Raw genomic sequence first — 21238 nt, 5'->3', positions numbered from 1 at the left:
GAGCTGGGAATCTGTCACATTCCTGGGCACAGAGAGCACTAACAGCAAGCTGGGAGTCTTTCACATTCCCTTGCATAGAGAGCACTAGTTCCGAACACTAACAGCAAGCTGGGAGTCTGTCACCTTCCCTTGTACAGAGAGCACTAACAGCGAGCTGGGAGTCTGTCACATTCCCCTGCATAGAGAGCACATGTTCCTAACACTAACAGCGAGCTGGGAGTCTGTCACATTCCCTTGCATAGACACCATATGTTCTTAACACTAACAGTGAGGTTGGAGTCTGTCACATTCCCTTGCATAGAGAGCATATGTTCGTAAAACTAACAACGAGCTGGGATTCTGTCAAATTCCAATGCATAGAGCGCACATGTTCCTAACACTAACAGCAAGCTGGGTGTCTGCCACATTCCCTTTCATAGAGGGCACATGTTCCTAACACTAACAGCGAGCTGGGAGTCTGTCACATTCCCTTGCATAGAGAGCACAAGTTCTTAGCACTAACAGCGAGCTGGGAGCCTGTCACATTCCCTTGTATAGAAAGCACATGTTCCTAACACTAACAGGGAGCTGGGAGTCTGTCGCATTTCCTTGCATAGAGAGCAAATGTTCCTAAAACTAACAGCGAGCTGGGAGTCTGTCACATTCCCTTACACAGAGAGCACAAACAGTGAGCTGGGAGTCTGTCCTATTCTGTTGAATAGAGAGCACATGTTCCAAACACTAACAGCAAGCTGGGAGTCTGTCACATTGCCTTGCACAGAGAGCACTAACAGCGAGCTGGTAGTCTGTCACAGTCCCCTGCATAGAGAGCACATGTTCCTAACACTAACAGCGAGCTGGGAGTATGTCAAATTCCCTTGCATAGACAGCACATGTTCCTAACACTAACAGCGAGCTGGGCGTCTGTCGCATTCCCCTGCATAGAAAGCACATGTTCCTAACACTAACAGTGAGCTGGGAGTCTGTCATATTCCCTTGCATAGAGAGCACATGTTCCGAACACTAACAGCAAGCTGGGACTCTGTCACATTGCCTTGCACAGAGAGCACTAACAGCGAGCTGGTAGTCTGTCACATTCCCCTGCATAGAGAGCACATGTTCCTAACACTAACAGCGAGCTGGGAGTCTGTCAAATTCCCTTGCATAGACAGCACATGTTCCTAACACTAACAGCGAGCAGGGAGTCTGGCACATTCCACTGCATAGAGACCACATGTTCCTAACACTAACAGTGAGCTGGGAGTCTGTCAAATTCCCTTGCAAAGACAGCACATGTTCCTCACACTAACAGCGAGCAGGGTGCCTGTCACATTCCCCTGCATAGAGACCACATGTTCCTAACACTAACAGCGAGCTGGGCGTCTGTCGCATTCCCATGCATAGACAGCACATGTTCCTAACACTAACAGCGACCGGGGCGTCTGTCACATTCCCCTGAATAGAGAGCACCTGTTACTAACACTAACAGCGAGCTAGGCGGGTGTCACATTCCCTTGCAGAGAAAGCATATAATTCTAAGATTAACAGAGAGCTGGGAGTCTGTCACATTCCCCTGCATAGGGAGCACATGTTCCTAACACTAACAGCGAGCTGGGAGTATGTCACATTCCCTTCCATAGAGAGCACATCTTCCTAACACTAACAGCGAGCTGGGAGTCTGTCACATTCCCTTGCATAGAAAGCACATGTTCCTAACACTGACAAGCAGCAGGAAGTCTGTTGCATTTCCTTGCATAGAGAGGAAATGTTCCTAAAACTAACAGAGAGCTGGGAGTCTGTCACATTCCCGGGCACAGAGAGCACTAACAGCGAGCTGGGAGTCTATAACATTCCCTTGCATAGACAGCACATGTTCCTAACACTAACAGCGAGCTGGGAGTCTGTCACATTCACCTACATAGAGAGCACATGTTCCTAACACTAACAGCGAGCTGGGAGTCTGTCACATTCCCTTGCAGAGAGAGGACATGTTCCTAAAACTAACAGCAAGCTGGGAGTCTGTCACATTCCTTTGCATAGAGAGCACATGTTCCTAACACTAACAGCGAGTTGGGCGTCTGTCACATTCTCCTGCATAAGGAGCACATGTTCCTAACACTAAAAGCAAGCTCAGAGTCTGCCACATTCCCTTGCATAGAGAGCACATGTTCCTAACACTAACAGAGAGCTGGGAGTCTGTCACATTCCCTTGCACAGAGAGCACTAACGGTGAGCTGGGAGTCTGTCACATTCACCTGCATAGACAGCACATGATCCGATCACTAACAATGAGCTGGGAGTCTGTCACATTTCCCTGCATAGAGAGCACATGTTCCTAACACTAACCACGAGCTGGCAGACTGTGATATTCTGCTGCATAGAGAGCACATGTTCCTAACACTAACAGCGAGCTGGGAGTTGGTCACATTCCCTTGCACAACGCACATGTTCCTAACACTAACAGCGAGCTGGGAGTCTGTCACATTCCCCTGCATAGAGAGCACATGTTCCTAACACTAACAGCGAGCTGGGCGTCTGTCACATTCCCCTGCATAGACAGTACATGTTCCTAACACTAACAGCGAGCTGGGAGTCTGTCACATTCCTTTGCATAGAGAGCACATGTTCCTAACACTAACAGCGAGCTGGGAGTCTGTCACATTCCCTTGCATAGACAGCACATGTTCCTAACACTAAAAGTGAGCTGGGAGTTGGTCACATTCCCTTGCACAACGCACGTGTTCCTAACACTAACAGCGAGCTGGGAGTCTGTCACATTCCCCTGCATAGAGAGCACATGTTCCTAACACTAACAGCAAGCTGGGCGTCTGTCACATTCCCCTGCATAGACAGTACATGTTCCTAACACTAACAGCGAGCTGGGAGTCTGTCACATTCCTTTGCATAGAGAGCACATGTTCCTAACACTAACAGCGAGCTGGGCGTCTGTCACATTCACCTGCATAGAGAGCATATGTTCCTAACACTAGCAGCGAGCTGGTAGTCTGTCACATTCCCTTGCAGAGAGAGCACATATTCCTAACATTAACAATGAGCTGGGCATCTGTCACATTCTCCTGCATAAGGAACTCATGTTCATAACACTAAGAGCGAGCTGGGAATCTGTCACATTCCCTTGCATAGAAAGCACATGTTCCTAACACTGACAGGGAGCTGGAAGTCTGTTGCATTTCCTTGCATAGAGAGCAAATGTTCCTAAAACTAACAGCGAGCTGGGAATCTGTCACATTCCTGGGCACAGAGAACACTAACAGCAAGCTGGGAGTCTTTCACATTCCCTTGCATAGAGAGCACTAGTTCCGAACACTAACAGCAAGCTGGGAGTCTGTCACCTTCCCTTGTACAGAGAGCACGAACAGAGAGCTGGGAGTCTGTCACATTCCCCTGCATAGAGAGCACATGTTCCTAACACTAACAGCGAGCTGGGAATCTGTCACATTCCCTTGCATAGAGAGCATATGTTCGTAAAACTAACAACGAGCTGGGATTCTGTCAAATTCCAATGCATAGAGCGCACATGTTCCTCACACTAACAGCAAGCTGGGTGTCTGTCACATTCCCTTGCATAGAGAGCACATGTTCCTATCACTAACAGCGAGCTGGGAGTCTGTCACATTCCCTTGCATAGAGAGCACAAGTTCTTAGCACTAACAGCGAGCTGGGAGCCTATCACATTCCCTTGTATAGAAAGCACATGTTCCTAACACTAACAGGGAGCTGGGAGTCTGTTGCATTTCCTTGCATAGAGAGCAAATGTTCCTAAAACTAACAGCGAGCTGGGAGTCTGTCACATTCCCTTACACAGAGAGCACGGACAGTGAGCTGGGAGTCTGTCATATTCTGTTGCATAGAGAGCACATGTTCCAAACACTAACAGCAAGCTGGGAGTCTGTCACATTGCCTTGCACAGAGAGCACTAACAGCGATCTGGTAGTCTGTCACAGTCCCCTGCATAGAGAGCACATGTTCCTAACACTAACAGCGAGCTGGGAGTCTGTCAAATTCCCTTGCATAGACAGCACATGTTCCTAACACTAACAGCGAGCAGGGAGTCTGTCACATTCCCCTGCATAGAGACCACATGTTCCTAACACTAACAGCGAGCTGGGTGCCTGTCGCATTCCCCTGCATAGAAAGCACATGTTCCTAACACTAACAGTGAGCTGGGAGTCTGTCATATTCCCTTGCATAGAGAGCACATGTTCCGAACACTAACAGCAAGCTGGGAGTCTGTCACATTGCCTTGCACAGAGAGCACTAACAGCGAGCTGGTAGTCTGTCACATTCCCCTGCATAGAGAGCACATGTTCCTAACACTAACAGCGAGCTGGGAGTCTGTCAAATTCCCTTGCATAGACAGCACATGTTCCTAACACTAACAGCGAGCAGGGAGTCTGGCACATTCCACTGCATAGAGACCACATGTTCCTAACACTAACAGCGAGCTGGGAGTCTGTCAAATTCCCTTGCATAGACAGCACATGTTCCTAACACTAACAGCGAGCAGGGTGTCTGTCACATTCCCCTGCATGGAGACCACATGTTCCTAACACTAACAGCGAGCTGGGCGTCTGTTGCATTCCCCTGCATAGGCAGCACATGTTCCTAACACTAACAGCGACTGGGGCGTCTGTCACATTCCCCTGAATAGAGAGCACCTGTTACTAACACTAACAGTGAGCTAGGAGTGTGTCACATTCCCTTGCAGAGAGAGCATATATTTCTAACATTAACACAGAGCTGGGAGTCTGTCACATTCCCCTGCATAGGGAGCACATGTTCCTAACACTAACAGCGAGCTGGGAGTATGTCACATTCCCTTCCATAGAGAGCACATCTTCCTAACACTAACAGCGAGCTGGGAGTCTGTCACATTCCCATGCATAGAAAGCACATGTTCCTAACACTGACAAGCAGCAGGAAGTCTGTTGCATTTCCTTGCATAGAGAGGAAATGTTCCTAAAAATAACAGAGAGCTGGGAGTCTGTCACATTCCTGAGCACAGAGAGCACTAACAGCGAGCTGGGAGTCTGTCACAGTCCCTTGCATAGAGAGCACATGTTTCTAACACTAACAGTGAGCTGGGAGTCTGTCGCATTCCCCTGCAAAGAGAGCACATGTTCCTGACACTAACAGCGAGCTGGGCGTCTGTCACATTCACCTACATAGAGAGCACATGTTCCTAACACTAACAGCGAGCTGGGAGTCTGTCACATTCCCTTGCAGAGAGAGCACATGTTCCTAAAACTAACAGCAAGCCGGGAGTCTGTCACATTCCTTTGCATAGAGAGCACATGTTCCTAACACTAACAGCGAGCTGGGAGTCTGTCACATTCCCCTGCATAGAGAGCACATGTTCCTAACACTAACAGCGAGCTGGGAGTCTGTCACATTCCTTTGCATAGAGAGCACATGTTCCTAACACTAACAGCGAGCTGGGCATCTGTCACATTCACTTGCATAGAGAGCATATGTTCCTAACACTAGCAGCGAGCTGGTAGTCTGTCACATTCCCTTGCAGAGAGAGCACATATTCCTAACATTAACAATGAGCTGGGCATCTGTCACATTCTCCTGCATAAGGAACTCATGTTCATAACACTAAGAGCGACCTGGGAATCTGTCACATTGCCTTGCACAGATAGCACTAACAGCGAGCTGGTAGTCTGTCACATTCCCCTGCATAGAGAGCACATGTTCCTAACACTAACAGCGAGCTGGGAGTCTGTCAAATTCCCTTGCAAAGACAGCACATGTTCCTAACACTAACAGCGAGCAGGGAGTCTGGCACAATCCACTGCATAGAGACCACATGTTCCTAACACTAACAGCGAGCTGGGAGTCTGTACAATTCCCTTGCAAAGACAGCACATGTTCCTAACACTAACAGCGAGCAGGGTGTCTGTCACATTCCCCTGCATAGAGACCACATGTTCCTAACACTAACAGCGAGATGGGCGTCTGTCGCATTCCCCTGCATAGACAGCACATGTTCCTAACACTAACAGCGACCGGGGCGTCTGTCACATTCCCCTGAATAGAGAGCACCTGTTACTAACACTAACAGCGAGCTAGGAGTGTGTCACATTCCCTTGCAGAGAGAGCATATATTTCTAACATTAACAGAGAGCTGGGAGTCTGTCACATTCCCCTGCATAGGGAGCACATGTTCCTAACACTAACAGCGAGCTGGGAGTATGTCACATTCCCTTCCATAGAGAGCACATCTTCCTAACACTAACAGCGAGCTGGGAGTCTGTCACATTCCCTTGCATAGAAAGCACATGTTCCTAACACTGACAAGCAGCAGGAAGTCTGTTGCATTTCCTTGCATAGAGAGGAAATGTTCCTAAAAATAACAGAGAGCTGGGAGTCTGTCACATTCCTGAGCACAGAGAGCACTAACAGCAAGCTGGGAGTCTGTCACATTCCCTTGCATAGAGAGCACATGTTTCTAACACTAACAGTCAGCTGGGAGTCTGTCGCATTCCCCTGCAAAGAGAGCACATGTTCCTGACACTAACAGCGAGCTGGGCGTCTGTCACATTCACCTACATAGAGAGCACATGTTCCTAACACTAACAGCGAGCTGGGAGTCTGTCACATTCCCTTGCAGAGAGAGCACATGTTCCTAAAACTAACAGCAAGCTGGGAGTCTGTCACATTCCTTTGCATAGAGAGCACATGTTCCTAACACTAACAGCGAGCTGGGAGTCTGTCACATTCCCCTGCATAGAGAGCACATGTTCCTAACACTAACAGCGAGCTGGGAGTCTGTCACATTCCTTTGCATAGAGAGCACATGTTCCTAACACTAACAGCGAGCTGGGCATCTGTCACATTCACTTGCATAGAGAGCATATGTTCCTAACACTAGCAGCGAGCTGGTAGTCTGTCACATTCCCTTGCAGAGAGAGCACATATTCCTAACATTAACAATGAGCTGGGCATCTGTCACATTCTCCTGCAAAAGGAACTCATGTTCATAACACTAAGAGCGAGCTGGGAATCTGTCACATTCCCTTGCATAGAAAGCACATGTTCCTAACACTGACAGTGAGCTGGAAGTCTGTTGCATTTCCTTGCATAGAGAGCAAATGTTCCTAAAACTAACAGCGAGCTGGGAATCTGTCACATTCCTGGGCACAGAGAGCACTAACAGCAAGCTGGGAGTCTTTCACATTCCCTTGCATAGAGAGCACTAGTTCCGAACACTAACAGCAAGCTGGGAGTCTGTCACCTTCCCTTGTACAGAGAGCACTAACAGCGAGCTGGGAGTCTGTCACATTCCCCTGCATAGAGAGCACATGTTCCTAACACTAACAGCGAGCTGGGAGTCTGTCACATTCCCTTGCATAGACACCATATGTTCTTAACACTAACAGTGAGGTTGGAGTCTGTCACATTCCCTTGCATAGAGAGCATATGTTCGTAAAACTAACAACGAGCTGGGATTCTGTCAAATTCCAATGCATAGAGCGCACATGTTCCTAACACTAACAGCAAGCTGGTTGTCTGCCACATTCCCTTTCATAGAGGGCACATGTTCCTAACACTAACAGCGAGCTGGGAGTCTGTCACATTCCCTTGCATAGAGAGCACAAGTTCTTAGCACTAACAGCGAGCTGGGAGCCTGTCACATTCCCTTGTATAGAAAGCACATGTTCCTAACACTAACAGGGAGCTGGGAGTCTGTCGTATTTCCTTGCATAGAGAGCAAATGTTCCTAAAACTAACAGCGAGCTGGGAGTCTGTCACATTCCCTTACACAGAGAGCACAAACAGTGAGCTGGGAGTCTGTCCTATTCTGTTGAATAGAGAGCACATGTTCCAAACACTAACAGCAAGCTGGGAGTCTGTCACATTGCCTTGCACAGAGAGCACTAACAGCGAGCTGGTAGTCTGTCACAGTCCCCTGCATAGAGAGCACATGTTCCTAACACTAACAGCGAGCTGGGAGTATGTCAAATTCCCTTGCATAGACAGCACATGTTCCTAACACTAACAGCGAGCTGGGCGTCTGTCGCATTCCCCTGCATAGAAAGCACATGTTCCTAACACTAACAGTGAGCTGGGAGTCTGTCATATTCCCTTGCATAGAGAGCACATGTTCCGAACACTAACAGCAAGCTGGGAGTCTGTCACATTGCCTTGCACAGAGAGCACTAACAGCGATCTGGTAGTCTGTCACATTCCCCTGCATAGAGAGCACATGTTCCTAACACTAACAGCGAGCTGGGAGTCTGTCAAATTCCCTTGCATAGACAGCACATGTTCCTAACACTAACAGCGAGCAGGGAGTCTGGCACATTCCACTGCATAGAGACCACATGTTCCTAACACTAACAGCGAGCTGGGAGTCTGTCAAATTCCCTTGCAAAGACAGCACATGTTCCTCACACTAACAGCGAGCAGGGTGTCTGTCACATTCCCCTGCATAGAGACCACATGTTCCTAACACTAACAGCGAGCTGGGCGTCTGTCGCATTCCCATGCATAGACAGCACATGTTCCTAACACTAACAGCGACCGGGGCGTCTGTCACATTCCCCTGAATAGAGAGCACCTGTTACTAACACTAACAGCGAGCTAGGCGTGTGTCACATTCCCTTGCAGAGAAAGCATATAATTCTAACATTAACAGAGAGCTGGGAGTCTGTCACATTCCCCTGCATAGGGAGCACATGTTCCTAACACTAACAGCGAGCTGGGAGTATGTCACATTCCCTTCCATAGAGAGCACATCTTCCTAACACTAACAGCGAGCTGGGAGTCTGTCACATTCCCTTGCATAGAAAGCACATGTTCCTAACACTGACAAGCAGCAGGAAGTCTGTTGCATTTCCTTGCATAGAGAGCAAATGTTCCTAAAACTAACAGAGAGCTGGGAGTCTGTCACATTCCCGGGCACAGAGAGCACTAACAGCGAGCTGGGAGTCTATAACATTCCCTTGCATAGACAGCACATGTTCCTAACACTAACAGCGAGCTGGGAGTCTGTCACATTCCCTTGCATAGAGAGCACATGTTCCTAACACTGACAAGCAGCAGGAAGTCTGTTGCATTTCCTTGCATAGAGAGGAAATGTTCCTAAAAATAACAGAGAGCTGGGAGTCTGTCACATTCCTGAGCACAGAGAGCACTAACAGCGAGCTGGGAGTCTGTCACAGTCCCTTGCATAGAGAGCACATGTTTCTAACACTAACAGTCAGCTGGGAGTCTGTCGCATTCCCCTGCAAAGAGAGCACATGTTCCTGACACTAACAGCGAGCTGGGCGTCTGTCACATTCACCTACATAGAGAGCACATGTTCCTAACACTAACAGCGAGCTGGGAGTCTGTCACATTCCCTTGCAGAGAGAGCACATGTTCCTAAAACTAACAGCAAGCCGGGAGTCTGTCACATTCCTTTGCATAGAGAGCACATGTTCCTAACACTAACAGCGAGCTGGGAGTCTGTCACATTCCCCTGCATAGAGAGCACATGTTCCTAACACTAACAGCGAGCTGGGAGTCTGTCACATTCCTTTGCATAGAGAGCACATGTTCCTAACACTAACAGCGAGCTGGGCATCTGTCACATTCACTTGCATAGAGAGCATATGTTCCTAACACTAGCAGCGAGCTGGTAGTCTGTCACATTCCCTTGCAGAGAGAGCACATATTCCTAACATTAACAATGAGCTGGGCATCTGTCACATTCTCCTGCATAAGGAACTATTGTTCATAACACTAAGAGCGAACTGGGAATCTGTCACATTGCCTTGCACAGATAGCACTAACAGCGAGCTGGTAGTCTGTCACATTCCCCTGCATAGAGAGCACATGTTCCTAACACTAACAGCGAGCTGGGAGTCTGTCAAATTCCCTTGCAAAGACAGCACATGTTCCTAACACTAACAGCGAGCAGGGAGTCTGGCACAATCCACTGCATAGAGACCACATGTTCCTAACACTAACAGCGAGCTGGGAGTCTGTACAATTCCCTTGCAAAGACAGCACATGTTCCTAACACTAACAGCGAGCAGGGTGTCTGTCACATTCCCCTGCATAGAGACCACATGTTCCTAACACTAACAGCGAGATGGGCGTCTGTCGCATTCCCCTGCATAGACAGCACATGTTCCTAACACTAACAGCGACCGGGGCGTCTGTCACATTCCCCTGAATAGAGAGCACCTGTTACTAACACTAACAGCGAGCTAGGAGTGTGTCACATTCCCTTGCAGAGAGAGCATATATTTCTAACATTAACAGAGAGCTGGGAGTCTGTCACATTCCCCTGCATAGGGAGCACATGTTCCTAACACTAACAGCGAGCTGGGAGTATGTCACATTCCCTTCCATAGAGAGCACATCTTCCTAACACTAACAGCGAGCTGGGAGTCTGTCACATTCCCTTGCATAGAAAGCACATGTTCCTAACACTGACAAGCAGCAGGAAGTCTGTTGCATTTCCTTGCATAGAGAGGAAATGTTCCTAAAAATAACAGAGAGCTGGGAGTCTGTCACATTCCTGAGCACAGAGAGCACTAACAGCAAGCTGGGAGTCTGTCACATTCCCTTGCATAGAGAGCACATGTTTCTAACACTAACAGTCAGCTGGGAGTCTGTCGCATTCCCCTGCAAAGAGAGCACATGTTCCTGACACTAACAGCGAGCTGGGCGTCTGTCACATTCACCTACATAGAGAGCACATGTTCCTAACACTAACAGCGAGCTGGGAGTCTGTCACATTCCCTTGCAGAGAGAGCACATGTTCCTAAAACTAACAGCAAGCTGGGAGTCTGTCACATTCCTTTGCATAGAGAGCACATGTTCCTAACACTAACAGCGAGCTGGGAGTCTGTCACATTCCCCTGCATAGAGAGCACATGTTCCTAACACTAACAGCGAGCTGGGAGTCTGTCACATTCCTTTGCATAGAGAGCACATGTTCCTAACACTAACAGCGAGCTGGGCATCTGTCACATTCACTTGCATAGAGAGCATATGTTCCTAACACTAGCAGCGAGCTGGTAGTCTGTCACATTCCCTTGCAGAGAGAGCACATATTCCTAACATTAACAATGAGCTGGGCATCTGTCACATTCTCCTGCAAAAGGAACTCATGTTCATAACACTAAGAGCGAGCTGGGAATCTGTCACATTCCCTTGCATAGAAAGCACATGTTCCTAACACTGACAGTGAGCTGGAAGTCTGTTGCATTTCCTTGCATAGAGAGCAAATGTTCCTAAAACTAACAGCGAGCTGGGAATCTGTCACATTCCTGGGCACAGAGAGCACTAACAGCAAGCTGGGAGTCTTTCACATTCCCTTGCATAGAGAGCACTAGTTCCGAACACTAACAGCAAGCTGGGAGTCTGTCACCTTCCCTTGTACAGAGAGCACTAACAGCGAGCTGGGAGTCTGTCACATTCCCCTGCATAGAGAGCACATGTTCCTAACACTAACAGCGAGCTGGGAGTCTGTCACATTCCCTTGCATAGACACCATATGTTCTTAACACTAACAGTGAGGTTGGAGTCTGTCACATTCCCTTGCATAGAGAGCATATGTTCGTAAAACTAACAACGAGCTGGGATTCTGTCAAATTCCAATGCATAGAGCGCACATGTTCCTAACACTAACAGCAAGCTGGTTGTCTGCCACATTCCCTTTCATAGAGGGCACATGTTCCTAACACTAACAGCGAGCTGGGAGTCTGTCACATTCCCTTGCATAGAGAGCACAAGTTCTTAGCACTAACAGCGAGCTGGGAGCCTGTCACATTCCCTTGTATAGAAAGCACATGTTCCTAACACTAACAGGGAGCTGGGAGTCTGTCGTATTTCCTTGCATAGAGAGCAAATGTTCCTAAAACTAACAGCGAGCTGGGAGTCTGTCACATTCCCTTACACAGAGAGCACAAACAGTGAGCTGGGAGTCTGTCCTATTCTGTTGAATAGAGAGCACATGTTCCAAACACTAACAGCAAGCTGGGAGTCTGTCACATTGCCTTGCACAGAGAGCACTAACAGCGAGCTGGTAGTCTGTCACAGTCCCCTGCATAGAGAGCACATGTTCCTAACACTAACAGCGAGCTGGGAGTATGTCAAATTCCCTTGCATAGACAGCACATGTTCCTAACACTAACAGCGAGCTGGGCGTCTGTCGCATTCCCCTGCATAGAAAGCACATGTTCCTAACACTAACAGTGAGCTGGGAGTCTGTCATATTCCCTTGCATAGAGAGCACATGTTCCGAACACTAACAGCAAGCTGGGAGTCTGTCACATTGCCTTGCACAGAGAGCACTAACAGCGAGCTGGTAGTCTGTCACATTCCCCTGCATAGAGAGCACATGTTCCTAACACTAACAGCGAGCTGGGAGTCTGTCAAATTCCCTTGCATAGACAGCACATGTTCCTAACACTAACAGCGAGCAGGGAGTCTGGCACATTCCACTGCATAGAGACCACATGTTCCTAACACTAACAGCGAGCTGGGAGTCTGTCAAATTCCCTTGCAAAGACAGCACATGTTCCTCACACTAACAGCGAGCAGGGTGTCTGTCACATTCCCCTGCATAGAGACCACATGTTCCTAACACTAACAGCGAGCTGGGCGTCTGTCGCATTCCCATGCATAGACAGCACATGTTCCTAACACTAACAGCGACCGGGGCGTCTGTCACATTCCCCTGAATAGAGAGCACCTGTTACTAACACTAACAGCGAGCTAGCCGTGTGTCACATTCCCTTGCAGAGAAAGCATATAATTCTAACATTAACAGAGAGCTGGGAGTCTGTCACATTCCCCTGCATAGGGAGCACATGTTCCTAACACTAACAGCGAGCTGGGAGTATGTCACATTCCCTTCCATAGAGAGCACATCTTCCTAACACTAACAGCGAGCTGGGAGTCTGTCACATTCCCTTGCATAGAAAGCACATGTTCCTAACACTGACAAGCAGCAGGAAGTCTGTTGCATTTCCTTGCATAGAGAGCAAATGTTCCTAAAACTAACAGAGAGCTGGGAGTCTGTCACATTCCCGGGCACAGAGAGCACTAACAGCGAGCTGGGAGTCTATAACATTCCCTTGCATAGACAGCACATGTTCCTAACACTAACAGCGAGCTGGGAGTCTGTCACATTCCCTTGCATAGAGAGCACATGTTTCTAACACTAACAGTGAGCTGGGAGTCTGCCGCATTCCCCTGCAAAGAGAGCACATGTTCCTGACACTAACAGCGAGCTGGGCGTCTGTCACATTCACCTACATAGAGAGCACATGTTCCTAACACTAACAGCGAGCTGGGAGTCTGTCACATTCCCTTGCAGAGAGAGGACATGTTCCTAAAACTAACAGCAAGCTGGGAGTCTGTCACATTCCTTTGCATAGAGAGCACATGTTCCTAACACTAACAGCGAGTTGGGCGTCTGTCACATTCTCCTGCATAAGGAGCACATGTTCCTAACACTAAAAGCGAGCTCAGAGTCTGTCACATTCCCTTGCATAGAGAGCACATGTTCCTAACACTAACAGAGAGCTGGGAGTCTGTCACATTCCCTTGCACAGAGAGCACTAACGGTGAGCTGGGAGTCTGTCACATTCACCTGCATAGACAGCACATGATCCGATCACTAACAATGAGCTGGGAGTCTGTCACATTTCCCTGCATAGAGAGCACATGTTCCTAACACTAACCACGAGCTGGCAGACTGTGATATTCTGCTGCATAGAGAGCACATGTTCCTAACACTAACAGCGAGCTGGGAGTTGGTCACATTCCCTTGCACAACGCACATGTTCCTAACACTAACAGCGAGCTGGGAGTCTGTCACATTCCCTTGCATAGACAGCACATGTTCCTAACACTAAAAGTGAGCTGGGAGTTGGTCACATTCCCTTGCACAACGCACATGTTCCTAACACTAACAGCGAGCTGGGAGTCTGTCACATTCCCCTGCATAGAGAGCACATGTTCCTAACACTAACAGCGAGCTGGGCGTCTGTCACATTCCCCTGCATAGACAGTACATGTTCCTAACACTAACAGTGAGCTGGGAGTCTGTCACATTCCTTTGCATAGAGAGCACATGTTCCTAACACTAACAGCGAGCTGGGCGTCTGCCACATTCACCTGCATAGAGAGCATATGTTCCTAACACTAGCAGCGAGCTGGTAGTCTGTCACATTCCCTTGCAGAGAGAGCACATATTCCTAACATTAACAATGAGCTGGGCATCTGTCACATTCTCCTGCATAAGGAACTCATGTTCATAACATTAAGAGCGAGCTGGGAATCTGTCACATTCCCTTGCATAGAAAGCACATGTTCCTAACACTGACAGGGAGCTGGAAGTCTGTTGCATTTCCTTGCATAGAGAGCAAATGTTCCTAAAACTAACAGTGAGCTGGGAATCTGTCACATTCCTGGGCACAGAGAGCACTAACAGCAAGCTGGGAGTCTTTCACATTCCCTTGCATAGAGAGCACTAGTTCCGAACACTAACAGCAAGCGGGAGTCTGTCACCTTCCCTTGCACAGAGAGCACTAACAGAGAGCTGGGAGTCTGTCACATTCCCCTGCATAGAGAGCACATGTTCCTAACACTAACAGCGAGCTGGGAGTCTGTCACATTCCCTTGCATAGACAGCATATGTTCCTAACACTAACAGTGATGTTGGAGTCTGTCACATTCCCTTGCATAGAGAGCATATGTTCGTAAAACTAACAACGAGCTGGGATTCTGTCAAATTCCAATGCATAGAGCGCACATGTTCCTAACACTAACAGCAAGCTGGGTGTCTGTCACATTCCCTTGCATAGAGAGCACATGTTCCTATCACTAACAGCGAGCTGGGAGTCTGTCACATTCCCTTGCATAGAGAGCACAAGTTCTTAGCACTAACAGCGAGCTGGGAGCCTGTCACATTCCCTTGTATAGAAAGCACATGTTCCTAACACTAACAGGGAGCTGGGAGTCTGTCGCATTTCCTTGCATAGAGAGCAAATGTTCCTAAAACTAACAGCGAGCTGGGAGTCTGTCACATTCCCTTACACAGAGAGCACGAACAGTGAGCTGGGAGTCTGTCATATTCAGTTGCATAGAGAGCACATGTTCCAAACACTAACAGCAAGCTGGGAGTCTGTCACATTGCCTTGCACAGAGAGCACTAACAGCGATCTGGTAGTCTGTCACAGTCCCCTGCATAGAGAGCACATGTTCCTAACACTAACAGCGAGCTGGGAGTCTGTCAAATTCCCTTGCATAGACAGCACATGTTCCTAACACTAACAGCGAGCAGGGAGTCTGTCACATTCCCCTGCATAGAGACCACATGTTCCTAACACTAACAGCGAGCTGGGCGCCTGTCGCATTCCCCTGCATAGAAAGCACATGTTCCTAACACTAACAGTGAGCTGGGAGTCTGTCATATTCCCTTGCATAGAGAGCACATGTTCCAAACACTAACAGCAAGCTGGGAGTCTGTCACATTGCCTTGCACAGAGAGCACTAACAGCGAGCTGGTAGTCTGTCACATTCCCCTGCATGGAGACCACATGTTCCTAACACTAACAGCGAGCTGGGCGTCTGTCGCATTCCCCTGCATAGACAGCACATGTTCCTAACACTAACAGCGACTGGGGCATCTGTCACATTCCCCTGAATAGAGAGCACCTGTTACTAACACTAACAGTGAGCTAGGAGTGTGTCACATTCCCTTGCAGAGAGAGCATATATTTCTAACATTAACAGAGAGCTGGGAGTCTGTCACATTCCCCTGCATAGGGAGCACATGTTCCTAACACTAACAGCGAGCTGGGAGTATGTCACATTCCCTTCCATAGAGAGCACATCTTCCTAACACTAACAGCGAGCTGGGAGTCTGTCACATTCCCTTGCATAGAAAGCACATGTTCCTAACTCTGACAAGCAGCAGGAAGTCTGTTGCATTTCCTTGCATAGAGAGCAAATGTTCCTAAAACTAACAGAGAGCTGGGAGTCTGTCACATTCCCGGGCACAGAGAGCACTAACAGCGAGCTGGGAGTCTATAACATTCCCTTGCATAGACAACACATGTTCCTAACACTAACAGTGAGCTGGGAGTCTGTCACATTCCCTTGCATAGAGAGCACATGTTTGTAACACTAACAGTGAGCTGGGAGTCTGTCACATTCCCCTGCAAAGAGAGCACATGTTCCTGACACTAACAGCGAGCTGGGCTTCTGTCACATTCACCTACATAGAGAGCACATGTTCCTAACACTAACAGCGAGCTGGGAGTCTGTCACATTCCCTTGCAGAGAGAGCACATGTTCCTAAAACTAACAGCAAGCTGGGAGTCTGTCACATTCCTTTGCATAGAGAGCACATGTTCCTAACACTAACAGCGAGTTGGGCGTCTGTCACATTCACCACATAGAGAGCACATGTTCCTAACACTAACAGCGAGCTGGGAGTCTGTCACATTCCCCTGCATAGAGAGCAAATGTTCCTAACACTAACAGTGAGCTGGGAGTTGGTCACATACCCTTGCACAACGCACATGTTCCTAACACTAACAGCGAGCTGGGAGTCTGTCACATTCCCTTGCATAGACAGCACATGTTCCTAACACTAACAGTGAGCTGGGAGTTGGTCACATTCCCTTGCACAACACACATGTTCCTAACACTAACAGCGAGCTGGGAGTCTGTCACATTCCCCTGCATAGAGAGCACATGTTCCTAACACTAACAGCGAGCTGGGCGTCTGTCACATTCCACTGCATAGACAGTACATGTTCCTAACACTAACAGCGAGCTGGGAGTCTGTCACATTCCTTTGCATAAAGAGCACATGTTCCTAACACTAACAGCGAGCTGGGCGCCTGTCACATTCACCTGCATAGAGAGCATATGTTCCTAACACTAGCAGCGAGCTGGTAGTCTGTCACATTCCCTTGCAGAGAGAGCACATATTCCTAACATTAACAATGAGCTGGGCATCTGTCACATTCTCCTGCATAAGGAACTCATGTTCATAACACTAAGAGTGAGCTGGGAATCTGTCACATTCCCTTGCATAGAAAGCACATGTTCCTAACACTGACAGGGAGCTGGAAGTCTGTTGCATTTCCTTGCATAGAGAGCAAATGTTCCTAAAACTAACAGCGAGCTGGGAATCTGTCACATTCCCGGGAACAGAGAGCACTAACAGCAAGCTGGGAGTCTTTCACATTCCCTTGCATAGAGAGCACTAGTTCCGAACACTAACAGCAAGCTGGGAGTCTGTCACCTTCCCTTGTACAGAGAGCACTAACAGCGAGCTGGGAGTCTGTCACATTCCCCTGCATTGAGAGCACATGTTCCTAACACTAACAGCGAGCTGGGAGTCTGTCACATTCCCTTGTATAGACAGCATATGTTCCTAACACTAACAGTGAGGTTGGAGTCTGTCACATTACCTTGCATAGAGAGTATATGTTCGTAAAACTAACAACGAGCTGGGATTCTGTCAAATTCCAATGCATAGAGCGCACATGTTCCTAACACTAACAGTGAGCTGGGAGCCTGTCACATTCCCTTGTATAGAAAGCACATGTTCCTAACACTAACAGGGAGCTGGGAGTCTGTCGCATTTCCTTGCATAGAGAGCACATGTTCCAAACACTAACAGCAAGCTGGGAGTCTGTCACATTGCCTTGCACAGAGAGCACTAACAGCGAGCTGGTAGTCTGTCACAGTCCCCTGCATAGAGAGCACATGTTCCTAACACTAACAGCGAGCTGGGAGTCTGTCAAATTCCCTTGCATAGACAGCACATGTTCCTAACACTAACAGCGAGCAGGGAGTTTGTCACATTCCCCTGCATAGAGAGCACATGTTCCTATCACTAACAGCGAGCTGGGAGTCTGTCACATTCCCTTGCATAGAGAGCACAAGTTCTTAGCACTAACAGCGAGCTGGGAGCCTGTCACATTCCCTTGTATAGAAAGCACATGTTCCTAACACTAACAGGGAGCTGGGAGTCTGTTGCATTTCCTTGCATAGAGAGCAAATGTTCCTAAAACTAACAGCGAGCTGGGAGTCTGTCACATTCCCTTACACAGAGAGCACGGACAGTGAGCTGGGAGTCTGTCATATTCTGTTGCATAGAGAGCACATGTTCCAAACACTAACAGCAAGCTGGGAGTCTGTCACATTGCCTTGCACAGAGAGCACTAACAGCGATCTGGTAGTCTGTCACAGTCCCCTGCATAGAGAGCACATGTTCCTAACACTAACAGCGAGCTGGGAGTCTGTCAAATTCCCTTGCATAGACAGCACATGTTCCTAACACTAACAGCGAGCAGGGAGTCTGTCACATTCCCCTGCATAGAGACCACATGTTCCTAACACTAACAGCGAGCTGGGCGCCTGTCGCATTCCCCTGCATAGAAAGCACATGTTCCTAACACTAACAGTGAGCTGGGAGTCTGTCATATTCTCTTGCATAGAGAGCACATGTTCCGAACACTAACAGCAAGCTGGGAGTCTGTCACATTGCCTTGCACAGAGAGCACTAACAGCGAGCTGGTAGTCTGTCACATTCCCCTGCATAGAGAGCACATGTTCCTAACACTAACAGCGAGCTGGGAGTCTGTCAAATTCCCTTGCATAGACAGCACATGTTCCTAACACTAACAGCGAGCAGGGAGTCTGGCACATTCCACTGCATAGAGACCACATGTTCCTAACACTAACAGCGAGCTGGGAGTCTGTCAAATTCCCTTGCATAGACAGCACATGTTCCTAACACTAACAGCGAGCAGGGTGTCTGTCACATTCCCCTGCATGGAGACCACATGTTCCTAACACTAACAGCGAGCTGGGCGTCTGTTGCATTCCCCTGCATAGACAGCACATGTTCCTAACACTAACAGCGACTGGGGCGTCTGTCACATTCCCCTGAATAGAGAGCACCTGTTACTAACACTAACAGTGAGCTAGGAGTGTGTCACATTCCCTTGCAGAGAGAGCATATATTTCTAACATTAACACAGAGCTGGGAGTCTGTCACATTCCCCTGCATAGGGAGCACATGTTCCTAACACTAACAGCGAGCTGGGAGTATGTCACATTCCCTTCCATAGAGAGCACATCTTCCTAACACTAACAGCGAGCTGGGAGTCTGTCACATTCCCATGCATAGAAAGCACATGTTCCTAACACTGACAAGCAGCAGGAAGTCTGTTGCATTTCCTTGCATAGAGAGGAAATGTTCCTAAAAATAACAGAGAGCTGGGAGTCTGTCACATTCCTGAGCACAGAGAGCACTAACAGCGAGCTGGGAGTCTGTCACAGTCCCTTGCATAGAGAGCACATGTTTCTAACACTAACAGTGAGCTGGGAGTCTGTCGCATTCCCCTGCAAAGAGAGCACATGTTCCTGACACTAACAGCGAGCTGGGCGTCTGTCACATTCACCTACATAGAGAGCACATGTTCCTAACACTAACAGCGAGCTGGGAGTCTGTCACATTCCCTTGCAGAGAGAGCACATGTTCCTAAAACTAACAGCAAGCCGGGAATCTGTCACATTCCTTTGCATAGAGAGCACATGTTCCTAACACTAACAGTGAGCTGGGAGTCTGTCACATTCCCCTGCATAGAGAGCACATGTTCCTAACACTAACAGCGAGCTGGGAGTCTGTCACATTCCTTTGCATAGAGAGCACATGTTCCTAACACTAACAGCGAGCTGGGCATCTGTCACATTCACTTGCATAGAGAGCATATGTTCCTAACACTAGCAGCGAGCTGGTAGTCTGTCACATTCCCTTGCAGAGAGAGCACATATTCCTAACATTAACAATGAGCTGGGCATCTGTCACATTCTCCTGCATAAGGAACTCATGTTCATAACACTAAGAGCGACCTGGGAATCTGTCACATTGCCTTGCACAGATAGCACTAACAGCGAGCTGGTAGTCTGTCACATTCCCCTGCATAGAGAGCACATGTTCCTAACACTAACAGCGAGCTGGGAGTCTGTCAAATTCCCTTGCATAGACAGCACATGTTCCTAACACTAACAGCGAGCAGGGAGTCTGGCACAATCCACTGCATAGAGACCACATGTTCCTAACACTAACAGCGAGCTGGGAGTCTGTACAATTCCGTTGCAAAGACAGCACATGTTCCTAACACTAACAGCGAGCAGGGTGTCTGTCACATTCCCCTGCATAGAGACCACATGTTCCTAACACTAACAGCGAGATGGGCGTCTGTCGCATTCCCCTGCATAGACAGCACATGTTCCTAACACTAACAGCGACCGGGGCGTCTGTCACATTCCCCTGAATAGAGAGCACCTGTTACTAACACTAACAGCGAGCTAGGAGTGTGTCACATTCCCTTGCAGAGAGAGCATATATTTCTAACATTAACAGAGAGCTGGGAGTCTGTCACATTCCCCTGCATAGGGAGCACATGTTCCTAACACTAACAGCGAGCTGGGAGTATGTCACATTCCCTTCCATAGAGAGCACATCTTCCTAACACTAACAGCGAGCTGGGAGTCTGTCACATTCCCTTGCATAGAAAGCACATGTTCCTAACACTGACAAGCAGCAGGAAGTCTGTTGCATTTCCTTGCATAGAGAGGAAATGTTCCTAAAAATAACAGAGAGCTTGGAGTCTGTCACATTCCTGAGCACAGAGAGCACTAACAGCAAGCTGGGAGTCTGTCACATTCCCTTGCATAGAGAGCACATGTTTCTAACACTAACAGTCAGCTGGGAGTCTGTCGCATTCCCCTGCAAAGAGAGCACATGTTCCTGACACTAACAGCGAGCTGGGCGTCTGTCACATTCACCTACATAGAGAGCACATGTTCCTAACACTAACAGCGAGCTGGGAGTCTGTCACATTCCCTTGCAGAGAGAGCACATGTTCCTAAAACTAACAGCAAGCTGGGAGTCTGTCACATTCCTTTGCATAGAGAGCACATGTTCCTAACACTAACAGCGAGCTGGGAGTCTGTCACATTCCCCTGCATAGAGAGCACATGTTCCTAACACTAACAGCGAGCTGGGAGTCTGTCACATTCCTTTGCATAGAGAGCACATGTTCCTAACACTAACAGCGAGCTGGGCATCTGTCACATTCACTTGCATAGAGAGCATATGTTCCTAACACTAGCAGCGAGCTGGTAGTCTGTCACATTCCCTTGCAGAGAGAGCACATATTCCTAACATTAACAATGAGCTGGGCATCTGTCACAT

The sequence above is a fragment of the Ambystoma mexicanum genome, unplaced genomic scaffold (assembly GCF_040938575.1).
Source record: "Ambystoma mexicanum isolate Mex_15411 unplaced genomic scaffold, UKY_AmexF1_1 Mex_scaf26, whole genome shotgun sequence".
NCBI classification, from domain to species: domain Eukaryota; kingdom Metazoa; phylum Chordata; class Amphibia; order Caudata; family Ambystomatidae; genus Ambystoma; species Ambystoma mexicanum.
The sequence above is the reverse complement of the archived record's forward strand: the minus strand, read 5'-3'. Positions refer to the sequence as shown.